The sequence below is a fragment of the Spodoptera frugiperda genome, chromosome 1, assembly GCF_023101765.2.
Source record: "Spodoptera frugiperda isolate SF20-4 chromosome 1, AGI-APGP_CSIRO_Sfru_2.0, whole genome shotgun sequence".
Lineage (NCBI taxonomy): Eukaryota > Metazoa > Arthropoda > Insecta > Lepidoptera > Noctuidae > Spodoptera > Spodoptera frugiperda.
The window spans coordinates 14,150,843-14,167,458 of record NC_064212.1 but is presented as its reverse complement, the minus strand read 5'-3'; the positions used below and the strand labels follow the sequence as shown (position 1 = coordinate 14,167,458).

At 35.8% G+C, this 16,616-nt stretch overlaps 1 non-coding gene across 1 annotated transcript; it reads right to left on the bottom strand.

Annotated features, from left to right (window-relative positions):
* Positions 1-11,048: 11,048 nt before the first annotated feature.
* Trnas-cga (transfer RNA serine (anticodon CGA)) lies at positions 11,049-11,130 on the bottom strand. The gene has a single exon. It is a non-coding gene; the product is annotated as a tRNA-Ser (tRNA).
* Positions 11,131-16,616: the final 5,486 nt, after the last annotated feature.

Sequence of the window (16,616 nt, the reverse complement as noted above, 5' to 3'; positions counted from 1 at the left end):
AATATTTGAGAAGCTGTCTGCGAAAATTGTTTGCTTGCAGGAAACAAAGCTTAATTTGACTTTTCACGGAATTATCTAAGTACGAATACATACATACTTTCATTTTGCAAATATTCTTATATTCCAGGTGTGGCAAGCTGAATGTATATACCGATACAGGTTGAGTATTCTGAATATTTCGAATTCCAAAAATATACGTGTAACTCATCCGTTTCCAATACTGGACCTTATGTCTCAGGTTTCCACCACAAAACCAACATTAAATACTCAGTTCCACTCAGTGAAATAAAACTAAGACTGAGCTAACTCCGCGGGCCGTCTCGAACCGTAGGCATTAGAATTATTCCATCATTACACGGCCATCCTATCTCATTAGTTTGCATTAGGCCGTTTACATCGAGCCGTTAAAATTGTAATAATCTGCAGAACGTCTGGAGAGTGTAACGGGCTCGTAAATAAGCTAAATAGGCCCTTCCCAGCCCTGTATCAAGAGCGTTTTATACTCAGCCCCCGAAAATAGATGGCAGCACATTCGTGGTTTATTTGGGCAATTTTAGATTCTGATTTGATGAATGCATTTTCTGTTGCCGTTACAAATTAGCCTAATTTAAATTCTGAATGAGAAAAACTAATATCTTTTCAGTTATTGCGTAATTTATTTTAGACTCGTGCTTAATGGATTTATTTGAAACTGTGATTAGAATGTATTTATTTCACGTACTTACGATGAAGGATTAAAACATTTGTAAATTAAAGTACGAAGTTCTTTAAACAATATAAATAACTGCTATTGATCAAATTTCAGCTCAAGCCAAGTAATTGTATTAGGATAGTTATAGTGAGCACGTGTCAGCGTGTTTCCTGGCCACACTGCCCAGCATCCTCTATTTACAATTCGTATTTATTATTATTGTTTTAGTTTCGTCCCGGCCAAGATTTAGCGCCGGCTTACTTCAGTAAACACCACTACAGGCCACTATGGGCCACTATGGCCACTGCTGGACACTCGCACCGATGTCCACACTTCCCTCGCTTTATTATTAATCCGGTTACGTAATGCTTTTATCGTTGATATTAGAAATTTTAGTACTTATAAAATCTATATATCTAATAGGTTGTCATTGTGTACTTTTGTATGTTTTGTTACATTATTTGAAATACAATAGTGAACTACATATTAATAACTGCTACAAACTATAACTACTAGTACTTTTTATATCTGACAGTTGACATTTAGGTAGTTAGAATCTACGCATTCAATTCCTAAAGCTTTTTTCTTTAAAAAATCCTTTATAAATTCATTTATATAGGTACCGTACTTAAAAACAAGACTTTTCAGAATATAATAAAATCTCCTTAAAATTTTATAAAAAGTAACTAGATTCCAGTGACTACATCACATCGCTGGTTCCTGGCAATTTGACTACGGAGCACGGACCTCGGCTCTTCGGGGAATTACAAATATGATGTAATAATACCCACCTTCCTAGAAGTAAGCTTCATGATCATATACTTCATGGAAAATATAGAGAAAATATCCCGCAATAACAAAGGAAACTTTCGTTATAACCAGCACTCATAATACTGTATCATCCGTTTCCTAACAGATTCTATAGAATATTAATTTCCTGCCTCGTTAGTGTTACACTGAAATATATTTTAAAATAACATGTTGTACTGCAACACGTCGTGCCGTGTACGCTGTGTACGTGTATACGTGGGCGGCAATAATCAATAAAGTACACTCAACACACGTTTTAAGTAATCGTGAACCGGAGGAAAAACGTGACGATTTCCGGCCCATCGGCCGTTGCGGGGTGAATGCGGCCGTACCGGAAGTACGTAAGCGGTGGGTACGGCGACATCCGGACCAGCGACAATCCAAAACTTTCGTCGAAATAACTTTGGCGTTGACGCGGCAAAAACGAAGGCTTTGTGTGACGTGAGGTCGTGTTAACAACCACACACATTTACATGATTAACTGTTGGTATCACTGGTTGAAACAGGTGGCATAACTTCCTCAAATACATTATTTTACACATTTTCGACTTAAAAACTAATTCATAACGTTGAAAATTGATCATTTGACCGATTGGCCTAAATGGGCATGGGCCTATATCAACTATATCAACCATGGAGTATTAATAACATAGTAATAAGTAATAAAGTTAACTGGCGATAATTTTATCTTACTGCTACACGTTAGTGCTACACGTCCAAAGTGCAGAAATCCTTCATGGGTTTTTGTGTTAAATGTTATAATAAACTACCAACTACCATACTGAATCTGAACGAGAAAAAATTTAAATCTTGTATAAAGCGTGAACTGTGTAAACAGGCATATTATAAACTGTCAGATTATATTGAGGATAAAAATGCGTGGCAGCATGTTGGTCCGGCTCCACTGGACACTCGCTCACACTAGACAATGCTCAAATACGATCACTAGTTACACGTTAACTTAAAGTATTAATTTATTCCAATGCAGTCTAGGGATCCTGTGGCATCAAGCAGTTATTCATTTTTTTTTTTTTATTTGAAAAATTAAATTAAAGATTATTTTTTATTTGTATAGAAGCATTATTTCAAAATTGTAAGTGTACATATGTGGGCACTATGTTTGAAATAACCCGCTATTTTATTTTCTTTACAAATTGGTTTTATTGTCCCGTTAGTTTTGACGTATTGTAGTTACATTGTTCCTACATATATATACAATAGATAAATAGTGTATCAGAGAAATTGTAAAAAACTTCTTTTTTAAAAGAGTAACGATGGAGTTTCTTGCTCGTTCTTCTCCATTCGAAGCTACACTTTGGAACGAGCGCCTAGCTTCACTGACAGACAGACTGACGGACAATTCAATTTGACGTTTCAAAAGTGCCTTATTTAGGATTAATTGAAATAAATGCTTTGACTTTGACTTTGACTTTGACTTTAGCAAAATTCAAGGTGTCAGCGCATACAACTCACACGCTGTATGCAAGCAAATAGATTTCCTTGTTTACTGCTACTGTCGGCAGCTCGGTGGCCTACATAGATACTTACAACAAATTATTATTAGTTTCCATAAACATAACATGTAGAATGACTGAATCTAGCCATATACCACACGCAAAATAATAGGATTACTAGTCATTATGTTTTGCTAAAAATAACATTGTCTTTTGATCCCCAAAGGACGTAGGCCGAGGTGTACAATGCACATATTCTTTCTATCGCCCACTTTTCATGAGTTATGTTAGAAGTCACGTATTATAAGAGGTAATCCAAACACACAATATTTATACTGCAAAAATCGAAAAGCCAATTCCACATACACTCAAATGGTGATCAAATATAAGTCTCCCTTATCCACAGTACTTAGCACTTGGAACCACTCAACGCCGAAAACACATCGTTCACTAACATAATAAATAAATCAAAACAATATACACGGCATGTCTTGGTTCTATTTTACTGCCATTGCAGCCTCGAACTAATCCTTTGTCAGTAGTGCGAGTGCCCCATCAAACCGACCGCCATAAAATTTACGAACAAGTCACACTATGACAAGTTGTCTCATGCATCGTGCCATAGAGCACGGGGCTCGGGAGATGTGGCACATGATCTTATGGCGAGGTCATTTGAGGTGATTGTGGAGACTACTCAGGGATCATTGAATGGTCAATCGTGCGTTGAGATTTGTGGTGTCCATAGTGGCTGTATATATGTTTTGGTTTGGTTTTTGGTTATGGTTTTGGTTTTTAAAAAAACGTTGCCCCACATTAGGATTTTTAGACCTGTGTCGTGGGTGCGTTTACAAACATACAAGTTCACATACACATGACACCCAGACCCGGAACAACAATCTGTGGATCACACACAAAGAGTTGTTCCGTGCGGGAATCGAACCCGCGACACGTTGCACGGCAGCCAGTTGCCTAGCCACTGCGCCAACTGTGCAGTCATATGTACAAGTAGTCTAGCTATGTCTATAAGTTACATAAATAGCAAAACTAATTCTATTTTCTAAATAACAGATAATATTGTAGCCTCAAAATATTCATCCCCCAACTAAGCACTGCAGAAACATTAACTGACATAAATCCTAGCCGAGTTTCGATAACTCGGTAACAATCATAAAGCCAGTATTTCGATTTTAATCCACATGACGTCATAACATGTCACTGGCAGTCTACATCTAGTCTGACAGTCTGACAACCTTTCTAACTACAGAATATCGGCAGGCTGGATAATTGGATTGCTTTCATGTAAAATAGGTGAGTTTAAGACACATTTAGGTTAGATTACGTTGTTGAATTAATGATACAAGGTAATAGATACCGTTCTCTCTGGATGGAGGGTTATCTGCCTTCGCTCTGTACATTTTTGAAGTAACTGTAGGTGTTTGTGAATAGATGCTAATCAATTTTGATCTTACAAGTATCTTACAAAGTGTATAAAATCTCGTCACTATTTTTTTACTACTAACTGAACCTTTTTTATTCGTAAAGAAAGAGTACGTATCTAGCCTAAACTGATGATTCCAGATGTGAGGTTGACTCGCTGTCGTATTCACATTTGTTATTAAACCAATATGTTGACACATCTGCCGCTTGAGTAGTCTACGTTCACATCCGCCATACAGTAAAATTCCGACAACGGAGTGTAATACCAAACACAATTACAATAAAAGGTTAGAATGCACGGGTTGGAGCCGAAAGTTTAGGAGTCCGCGCAGATATTGTATTCGTTAACAAACAAGTGTCATTAGAGCGGCGACACTAATTGCAAGTTGTATGTAGTGTATGGTTTATGGCGGATCAGCTGCCTGGAAACTAATCTTAGAATGGACGACACTGCATTGCGACGACAGGTGGATGACAGAAGTACTACTGGTACAGGTACAATTGCTGAGGATGACCCCCTACGTCAACATGGCGCTTTTTAAAACCTCCAGGGAGTTCGTGATTTTAACTAGATATCTATAGTAACTGATAACAACTAAATAAACTTCAAAAACAATAATAAAAGGACTCGAACAAGAACGCACTACGATACCCAAGTACTGTATAATTAAAATAATTGATACACCTAACAGACGAGTGGTGCCATCTATTGGTCAACGTAACACATTAAAATATCTAATGATTCATGCTTTACTGTATCAATTAACATTAATTCGTATAAAACCCGAAATGATTGTGTCATTATTTTTCGAAACTGATTCAATCCTACTCATAAATGTTAAATTTAAAATTCTCTGGAATCACCACAACCGCATAATTTTAGTTTTTACCACTTTTCATTCCTGACTCAGAATTTTAAACAATAAATGATCGTATTTCCTGTATGATACCTAATTTAAATAGAATTCACAACATAACCGAAAAGCGCAACTAACACAAAATACCGTAAAAAGTCAACATTAACTTGAACTTTTGGTACTATTGAAAGCCTTGACATTAACATAATTTCACCTTCTGTCTCGCATATGTATTGTAATTATTATACAGCTCAGTTATTCGATTCACCCGAGTGGACCAGGTTCAGTTTCTAGTTTACGAGATATTTATAAAACTTCTAAAGTCACTGACGATAAAGCCGATACCATGATGCCCACGTGTATAATGTAGGAGTAAACAAATAACTTCCTCATTTACTCAGCCTCCCTCGATACTCCCACTGAGATGATAACACAAAAGTCGATAAATATAAAGCCTCAATGAACACCACAAACATACGTTACAAAAGAGTAACATATATAAGCAACAAAGTATATATATGTCAACTAAAGGGTATACAAATAATGAATTTTGATGTTTAGGGTTGGTTCATACATTTGGTAATTTTCCACCAAACTTTGATGTACCAAACACCATTAGATGCCTTTCGCACGATTCACTAATTGTAGCTGTATATCATTTCAAACCCAGAGTCTTATGGCTGATTTGATGATTATGAACATTAAAGTATCATCGGTTAAGTTTGTACAAACAAACAAATTTCACCGTCGTACTCAAAGTCATTTAATAATTATTTATATTACTTAACCCATCCCTTAGAATTTTTTATACACAATCATTACTAAAGAATAGTTTAAGTATTTGATGGGGCCCAGTAGGGCTGATGCCCGATCTGAAGCTGCGGACAATGTAAAAGGTTACCGGAGCTCCGGCTCAAAGCAGGAGAAGGAACGGGGTGGTTTTTAGTCAGTAAAAGTCTGACACTCCCTCTCACCTCACCTAAGGCGGGAGAAGTCATTGGATGATTTTCCCCCATCAAAAAAAAAAGTAATAATTAAATGTCTCTGAGTGCGGCAGTACATATAATTTGGTTATGTAATGTGGTTAATTTCCGTTAGATGTATAGGTACCAACACGTGTTTGAAGGAGGAAAATAAAACTGTTTATGTAAGTAGTAATATTCATGTAACCGCAAAGTTAACCACATTTTAAGTGATCGATAACTATTACCTCTATATTCGGTGTTATTTGCGTCAGTTAAAGATATTTAAACTCGGAATGTGGTTTATTATAATTTAATTAAGGTTTCATTTCCTGGTAATGATTACATCATGCTGTTTCTGTATCATCACGTAGCATGGTGATTGCTTTATATAGGAATTACCGTACCTATAAATATAAATATGGCTTTAAAATGTATTTTTATGTATCATTAGTAATTTTACTGCGAATAACTATGAGTTCATGCTATACTAATGAATTTTTGACGTGACTGAAATTATCTGTAATTAAAATATGAGTCCTAACTCCTGAGTTATCTTCAAAACTGTATTTAATATAACGAAGAAATATATTATGTACTCACCGACATATATGAATTACATGATATACCTATTTTCAAGTAACAATTAAGTCTGAAATGGAGTAATTAAAGAAATTTCTAGTAAAAGATCTGAGTACAGTCGTATCACTTTTTAATGACACAAGTAGGGCGATATAAATGATTTAACACGATCTTTTGTATATGAAACAATTGAATAATCTCATCAAAGTCCCGGCTTTGTTTACGGCGGCGTCGCGACGCTCCTAACAAAGTTAATTACGTGTGTTAGTAGGCGAGGACGCTCACGGCGACGCCACTTTTTAATATCGTTAATACAAATATTCTTTATTACACAACATATTACAGTTAATTAATAACGATTCTTTTAACGATGTTTATGTAAAATTGTTTGCCTTATCGTCGGTAGCGATCTCTCCCAGATTGCTTTCCGATGGACATAAATGTTCCAATAACCGTATATTTAAATACCTACATCATTGATTCTTTATTTACCTTCAATATACCTTTTTACATAATTATTCACACACATCTGTATAAAATATTTAGCTTAATCGAGAGTTTTAAAAAAGGTACATAATATTATGTTATAAGTATTCTAAACAACAATTATTGGTAAAGCTATCGTTTTACTGCAACATGTAAAATTCACAAGCTTAATCCACAACATGTTAAATCGTTGTTTTTTTTTTATATTATGAACCAGGAAACGAGCAGACAGATCGTCTGATTGCCCATAGACATCCGAAACACCAGTAGCGTTACAAGTGCGTCGCCATCCTTTTGGCGGTTAGGAATTTAAAAATGGGGAATCGGGGATAGGATAGGGGGTTAATTGGGTCTCCTGTAACCTCATTCACACAACAAAACACAACGCAAACGTTGTTTCACGTCGGTTTTCTGTGAAGCCGTGGTACTCGTGTCCCTCTGGTCGAGCCGGCCCATTCGTACCCAAGCATGGGCCTCCCACTTATTTTTTACCTGTTAATACAAATATTAATTAAAATAATCATAGTTCTGAGAAGAGGAAATAACAAAACGAAATAGTTAATAGTTACCAGCTCTATGTAGGTACTTTGTTTATTCTCGTAACATCATTTTATTACTATAACGCAAAAAATATAACAGCAGTTAAGGGTTTAACACTAAAATTCCAGTGCTTTAAATTTTCATTAAATTTTAATAAATAATTACGAGTATTGTGGTATGTTGCCGTGGTTCATTATATGATTATTTACACGCGGTTTCAATAATTACTAGTCTGTAATTGCTGTAATTAATTAAATGGCGCACACTTCTTACTTTGGTTTGGTTTATATTTATCATCGCCATCAACCGTGTCTGGCAGTCTACTGTAGGGCGTCCTTCACGATAGATTACATAGATTGTTATGTAGTACCATAGACTCTCTTACTTTAAAACATTTTAGGTGAAAAGAAATAACCTTTCATAAAAAGCTGACGAAAAAATATCTCTAAATACTTAGGTATACCACTCTTTTTTTGAAGTTGGTTATAAACTACGTTTAAAGAACCCGATTTCAACACACGTGTTTAAGCATGTGTTAAAGTGCGAACCTATTTTTTTATAGTAATATACTCATAACCTTCTCCTAAATCTTTAAAATAATATGCTGCAAACCGTATCAAATTCGGTTTAACCAAACGCTAGATAATCGCGCACAAACATACATTTGTACAAGTCAGAGAACCTTCTTGTTTGAAGTCGGTTAAAAACACAAGAAATGTAAAAACAAAACACTCGCTCCGCACATGAAAACGTATTTATTCCGCATGCATACCAACGAGTCATGTTGAACGTAAAACCGATTGCCACGAAACCGTCTAATATAAAACAAAAGGACTAATTTGACATATTAGCGTGACGGATCCGTGACAAAGGAAGGGGGATGGGGGGGTTTTATTAAAAATACCTCGAATGCCATGTGAAGTTGTGGACCATGAATGCCGGATTAATTTTTAGCAACGAATTTGTTTGCTCCCGATGTGCAAACAACAAATGTATGTTAGAATATATTCATTCAATATTGATAGAGATTAAATCAAATCAATTTTATCATAAAAAATGGCTGATAGCTCCGGATTTCTATTTTGTTTGCTGAATATCTGATGGAACATTGCTTTTATTTGTTTAGGCTCTGCTTTATTAGAGGCCTTTTGGGAGTTGAGGCAGTGTGTCAACGGAAACGATTGTAGAGCTTCTGTAGTACTGCTTTAAAGATACAATGCCTATTGCCTAACTATTGTCCTTAAGGTTATTTTCTTTTTCTATCTCTTTGACTGAATATTAGTGTTACATTGTTCTCACATAATTGAAGCAATCGAAACAATGTAACCAAGAATTGTATTGTAAATCTGATTGAAAAAGAGTAACCTATGGAGTTTCTTTATCGTTCTTCTTCATGGAATCTACACTTTGGAATGAGCAAATAGCTTCATTATAGGACTGACCCACAGACTGATATGGTGTTCTAAATATAGGATATGCCTCGGCTTTAAACTCGAGAAGGGCTGGACCGATTTGGCACATTTTGGCTTTGAATTATGTGTAGAAGTCCACGGAAGGTGTAACGGGTGAGAAAATTATTGAAATAAATAATTTTATATTTGACTTTTGACTAACACTATAAAATCTTGACTTCGTAATAATTTACTGAATTAAGAATCAATAGGATTTCGACCCTATGCTCAACAATTGTAGTCATTATTACCACTTATCCAAAAAACAGCTTATCTTCTAACATAAAGACTATTACATAATCACTGAACAAAATTGGTAGCCAACTCAAGAGGTCCTCAGCTTAGGCCTACAAGTGGCTCAAGAAAGGCTTCTCCATAACCTAGATTGCTAAAAATACGCCCTGAATGGACTGGGATCAATTGAGTATCGATCCGAGACAAACAGACAAACGACATGGCTTTGTGAATATTGTGTTGAAGTGAAGGATCACTATTGTCGGGAATATTGCCTATTGTACGCGTAATGATGATGTTTTATTGGGTAAATATAGAATACTCCAGGAACCATGTAATAATAGACGTAGACCATCTGTTTACCTGGCGTAGGATATACAACGTAATTATTAACACATGCTATTTAGGGATATATTGTTATTATACAATAATAATATGTGAAACTAACTTTTGTCCGCATTTGGGATTCTTGAACAATAAACATTCACAGCTCCATAGCGTGATACGTAGCCTATATTATGTTGACTCGACATTTTAGTAAATGTAATTTAAAGTAAACCCATGTAGTATTTTTTTAATTTAACCCGGACATACAAACATTTCAAAAACTATATATTCGGCTTTGATGTTAATTGTAAATTACGCAACTATGACTTTCCTACCATCTATGTATAGATAATATGTGATGATACTATGTGGAATAGAGTAGATAGCCTTGTAACCTGTGAACTGCCTAGCGGGTTACCAGGACTCCGGCTCGAAAAGCAGGAGTAGAAACGGGGTAATTTTTAGTCAGCAAGAGTCTGATGCAAGATTTAATCCTCTTGCGTCACCCAAAACAGGAGAAGTCATTGGATGATTTTCACCCCTGAAAAAAAGCGTTGTAAACCTAACCTGTGGCGATGTTGAATTACTGAATACAATGAATTTATACATATACCTCAAAACCTTTGTCAGAACTAAGGATTTTGCTTTTAATGATTGCACTAGCTTATACTAATCCAAAACTCTTGTTCAAAATTGAACCAAAAAAGAGTAAAATAATCCTCAAAATTTAAAGTTGACCAAAACCTCTATTAAATAAATTCCACTAAAATAAGCCAATAAATACTAATTTACAGATGGGAACCGAACCCGCAACGACCGCAGCCCTTAGTTTCGACGACCGCGCTAAATTAATTCTCGAATTTAAACAGCTTAACTTTTTAAAAGCTCGCAGACTAAGTTATACATAAGTTAGTAACTTTATTGATGCCACTCTGACGGCTTGTCAATCTAAATCTAAAAATTATAGAATTTTCACAAGATTCTTAATTCCTTTTGAATTAAACTTAGTTTTTGTGCTTCTATAAGCTTTTTATTAATTAATCCTTTTTGTAACTTCATTATCAACTAAAAGGTACTGTCTGACAGGTATCGATTTCATTGTGTGCGCCATTGTGGGACAATGGATTCAATTGGCCTTTTATGAACTAATATGAGAATTTTTCAACAAAAAACAGTACCAAAATATCCAAAAATGGTCACTAAAATGTCAAAAAATACGCAGCCGGTAGGATTCGAACCTACGCTCCCACTGGGAATCTGATTTCGAGTCAGACGCCTTAACCACTCGGCCACGACTGCTTGTTGTAGCCTGTCGAAATAGCCGTTCCAATCGGTAACTGCGACTTGCATTATGCAGTTTTTTGCAGCATCTAGTGCACTTATAAAAAAATCGTTCAGGCCAATCTTCTTTTAGTTAAGTTACCCAACTTTTCTATATCATTTCAAAAAGATATTACTAATACAAGTCTTTTATTTAGAATATGAATAAAATTAAGCATTATTACTTACTAATTTTTAACTTACTCTTAATAAAACTATTTCTAATAACACTTAGTTTAATTACAAAACAAATAACAAAAAAATATTACTAACAACAAAAGCATTTATTACCGAGATTCCGTAGTGAAACCAATGAAAATAATGATGTAGTACATGCTGCATAATTAGACTAAACATGTATTACAAGGGTAGTTGAATTATTAAGGTGTACACAAGGCACCTCCCTGCCTGTGACACAGGGTTGCGGCGCGTTTGGCAAGCGCTCATGCAATATTACGTAGTGACAGACTGCCAGACTATTATTCCAACTAATGCCTGTGCTAATACTGAAATTCAGTGAACGGGAAAGTTGTTTAATACACGGTTTCAATGGCTATACGCTTTACTGTACTATTAAAGTGATGTGCAGTAAATTGTTTTTACAGTATGATTTTATTTATGTGTTGGTAGGTTTTTAAAAGTTTATAGTACACCCACATTTCGTCCTTTTAAAGTAACTTACATTTTTATGTACGGCACCTACAATACGCCCACTATTTCTTACCTAAGTTTAGCTTTACACTTGTGACCTATAAATAAACTATCGATATTGTAGGACTACGTATCTTTAGGTACAAATACGTTATAAGTTATGAACGATGCAAATGATAATAAGGAAATTGTTTAATTCCCAATAATTCAACACTAAACATTCAATCCGTAATTGACATTCCAGAGTCCCAATCCAAAATGGTACTTAGCACTAAAATACTAGACCAAATAGGTTCAAAAAGCAACTGGTAAATCCGAGCATTAGCATAGAGATCGATGGGGGATTTGTGTTGGTCGGACAGCCTGGGGACCCCCCCACTCCCCTCACCTCATCCCCCTTACGTCCATCCGTTAGCGAAGTCTAAGTTTCCTAGATAAACCAGATTCCAAATAGAAACTTGGATTTATTAACCAATCCAGTACTGTTTTACTGGAATCCAGGATTTTAGTTGGGTTTTCCAAGTTTTGTGGGATGATCGAGTTTAGACTCCATTTGGTAATTTACTGGTGGAATGTAAACTGATTTAACTTACATACACGATGATGCCAAAACCAAGTTATAAGCAATTATTTACTTTTATAAAGAGAAATGTAGATTATAATTAAAACTTCACATACACTGAATGTTTTCTAAATTCCACTTTTGATAAACATTATAACCAAAACAAAGACTGTTAAATAAAGGCACTAGAACCTCATTTAGCAAGTATATTTCCACATCCACATAGTTTTGCATCAAATAAACAACAATAACTGGAATTTCTTAAGAGCACCAACTAAATACATTTTCTTACTTCGCCAGCGCATAATTTTTGCCCGGAATGAGTTAGGGACATGGAGTATGAATAAATGGAGCACCAGATATAACATTATTACTCGTAAAATAATAATTGACAATATTTTTATGGAATGACAAGCAAATTATTTACCGCCTATTTATTAAAAGACCTACTTCATATTCTCTTATTTTTTTTATAACGAGTATGAGCTCGCCCTTTGAAATTAACCGGATTTGATTCATTATTTACTTAAACTGACTGTCGTCTACCGTCGTCTTGCCCTCTGTCCAAAAAACTAGTTGAGGTGATCTTTTGTGTGGTATTTTTCGTGTTATTAATAATTCTTTCATTCAGTCTCTGTTGTCAAACTTGTGCTAAAAAAAATTAAATTCAAATTAGCAATTGAACTGACGACTTGAATCCTAATCAGTTATTAACATTCAAATCACCAATAGATTAGACGGGGGTGCACAAATGGCACCCATTTTCACCTGGTATTTTAAAAGGCCCATGTAATAGGGGGTGGTGTTAAACGTATAATAAAAATTGTTTGCATTACCAACACTGAACCCTCCATGCTTACTGCTCCATGGTCCCGAGCTACTACAGGACGTTAGTTACCCCTAAATGAGCGTTATTGCAGCCATTTGGAATGGGGTAGGTAGCCCTAATTTAAGGGTATAATTCAAAATTAAAAAGATCGCTTGGTATAACTAGCCTCTGTTTGGAAGTTCCGTACAAAAAAGGGTTAAAAGATTTTTAACTCTATAACGTTATACTAATAAATCAGTTAAAGTTTTCGATGATTATCTATGTGCGTAAAAGAAAAAAAAATTGCAATTTAACAAAGTATACATTCACGTTGCTTGTATTATAAGGCAGCCATTTTGGAACAAGAACACGTGAATTCAAAGGATTTTAATTTACTTTTCTGCGGAACACCAAAACGAGAATATTTTTATATAATAAAAGAGATTCCTAAGCCTTCCAAAAAGGCTGTTATCTCACATTTCATCGCGTTCTTTATCTGTGAGCCGTGACGTCACCGGTGCTTATTAGCTACCCGGCCGATCGTAGGGACCTCTGTAAATTCCCTAATATTCTCGAATCGTCCTAAAATATTGCACGAGAAATATATGACGGTGGAAAAATGGATTTACGTATTAAAATTTGTTAAAATGCTTGAGTTGTAGAATTTACTCGCATTATTCGGAGCTTTTAGGTAACTAGGTTGAGTTAACGAGATTTTGGGTCACTTTGTACTATTTATTGGGATTCGAAACGTTTTAGAATTGATTGTTAGGTACAAAAGGACATTATATCTCTTACGTTAGAGATAGTTAGATATAAATTGATCAAAGAAAACAAATAATTGACCTGTATGTTAGTGTTAAGGTATAATTGCAACGCCCGCATTACATGCACGCCAAAATCACAAATGAACGAAACACGTTCACAGCTAGCAGGCGAGTGATCGCGTGCGGCCCGCGGCGGTATCGCAGCGATCTCGCCCATTACACGGACGCCTTCCGACGATCCTTACGGCTCACTCACCAACTCATACATTACCACTATCGTTGTGTTTCCAGACAACTAATAGAAATTATACAACTACAACTTCGGCTGTTGCTGAAAACATATGCAAATTAACTGAAATTAACCTCAGTAAGGTATTTTTTACTATGTCGCTATAACTATGACAATTTAATTATTTGTAGAAGTAATGAAGCTTCAAAGTAAAAATTATTACGTAAATAATTTATATCGAAACACCGATACAAGTACTCGTAGGAACCTCATCTGTGACCATAGTTACAGTTACAACATGACAAAAATGGAAAAACTTTGTCAATAGAACCTTTTGATTAGAAAGATACATTTTAGTTTTAATCAAACCTTTGATCTAAACATGAATTTATAGAACAACACAATACTCATGATGGAAACAAAGTTGAAACAAAACAGGCTTCAGTAGCTCGGGGAAACATTAAATGTCTCGGATTCCCTGTATCAGGTACCAGGCCTCCGCTATTAGTATCTTTTAATTTACAAACATTCGACGAAGAAAACATAAATTAAAGAAGTTAGTCAATGTCTGGAGGCGGTCCGTCCGAGACTTTAGTAAAGGCTTTGCCCACACTGCCGGTGGATGTAAGAAATAGATTGAATCGGCTTAAACTTTTAAGGGTCATTAATGATGAGATACTGTTGTGTTCACAAGTCAAATTATGTTGAGAGTACCGTAATTAAATAGATTTACTCGCTGTGGGCGAGCGGAATACAACCAGCTCAGACTCTTATATTTTATTATACATTTCTTTTCTAGTTTCAATATGTATGACAATGTTTTCTAAAACTCTACCAAGCATTGTAATTTGTTGATAAGTTTATAGTAGTCTATAGAAAAGTATATCAAACAGAATAGCGTTTAAAATAGCAGCCAGATCCCGAATGTATACAAACAAATCGTCGTCCTATTGATCGGGTGCGAGTCTTTACAAAAAGCAACAACAAACAAACAAGACGACAACATCGTCAAATCATGTTTAACCTCGAAACATTTTTGCGCCGGCAGCTCGGCGTCGCATCTAAACGCGAATCAACATAAATCCCTACATTATGATTCTGGAATCCGAAGTCGTGAGCGCGGGGCCTCGTGAGACGGGGCCGCCGCCCGCCGCCGCCCGCCGCCGTGCGGGGCTCGCGCGGACCGATGCGGCGCTTAGCATTTGTATGGCAAGCAGTTTGCCACCGAATCCCGGCCCTAACAAACGATGGCTATGGCCGATAGGCTCCGAGAATGTGCGACCCTACACTCCGACCTCTGATCCGTCGCCAAATATTCGATTTGGACAAAGTGTTTTCTATGAGACGTTATTTGATGTCGTGCTCATTTGCATATTTTGTACAAATCGCTGCAAATCCAAGCGGCGATCATTTTCAAATCTATTGTTTCAATTTTATTTTCTACTAAAGTAACTTATCTCCCGTTAACTTGAGTTTAAACACAGGCACAAAAAATAAATAGAAGTAGAACAAGTAGGTACAACAAATTAACTGTCGTTAGATAATAATTTGTATCTTAAAGTGAAATAGACTCAGACTTCTTAAAACTATGAACAATATTTAATACTAAGAACGGACCTAACATTAATTCTCGAAACTTATCTTGTTTGTCCGTAGGCTGGCTGTTCCAAATAAAAGGTAAAATTAATAGAAATAAGTAACAACGTTGGTAAGGAATATTTCAAGATTTAAAACTTAAAGTAGGTACTTGTATTGTGGCAGTAGCAAGGAGATTGCACGGACGCAATTCAATTTCGAGGTCGATCAAACATATTATATGAAATTGTCTGTATCAGTTGTTGGTTATTTGTGAAAAATAAGTTTACAACAATGTTTCAAACTTCTGCTTCTTTCACAAAAGTATTATTAGAAAAGAATGTGAATTTGATGATAACATGGATTTCTTGAAAATACAAGTTAATTCAGTGTATATTTCTCAAGTTTTTTTTTTAAATAGATTAGTTATCACAGCTTGCATAACCCCTACAAATAAAACACCTTTTACCTTAAATAAGAAAGACATGGTCTTACGTAATAATTAATATGAATGTACGGCCACGACCTGCCGAGTGCCCGCCGGCAGGGGTTGCACCGTGTCGCACGGCGCACGCTGCAACGCAGGTGGCCGAGGTGTCGCCTGCATAATGAGAGGTAACGAGACACATTGTGGCCGAGAGCTATCATTCATTCATGCCCGTCACCTTCCGTAAACCGGCTTCATTCTGTCAAGCTTCGAATTTAACTTTATAATACACTTGCGAACAAAAATTTGTTCGCTATAAAAATAATGTGGCTCATTGATGGTTTAAAGACTTATGTGTCCAATTGCTTTTGACATTAGTTTGTGAATTCTTAACACGTTGCCTGATAGTGCCCACATGAGGCTCTAATAACGAAAACTGGGCGCTA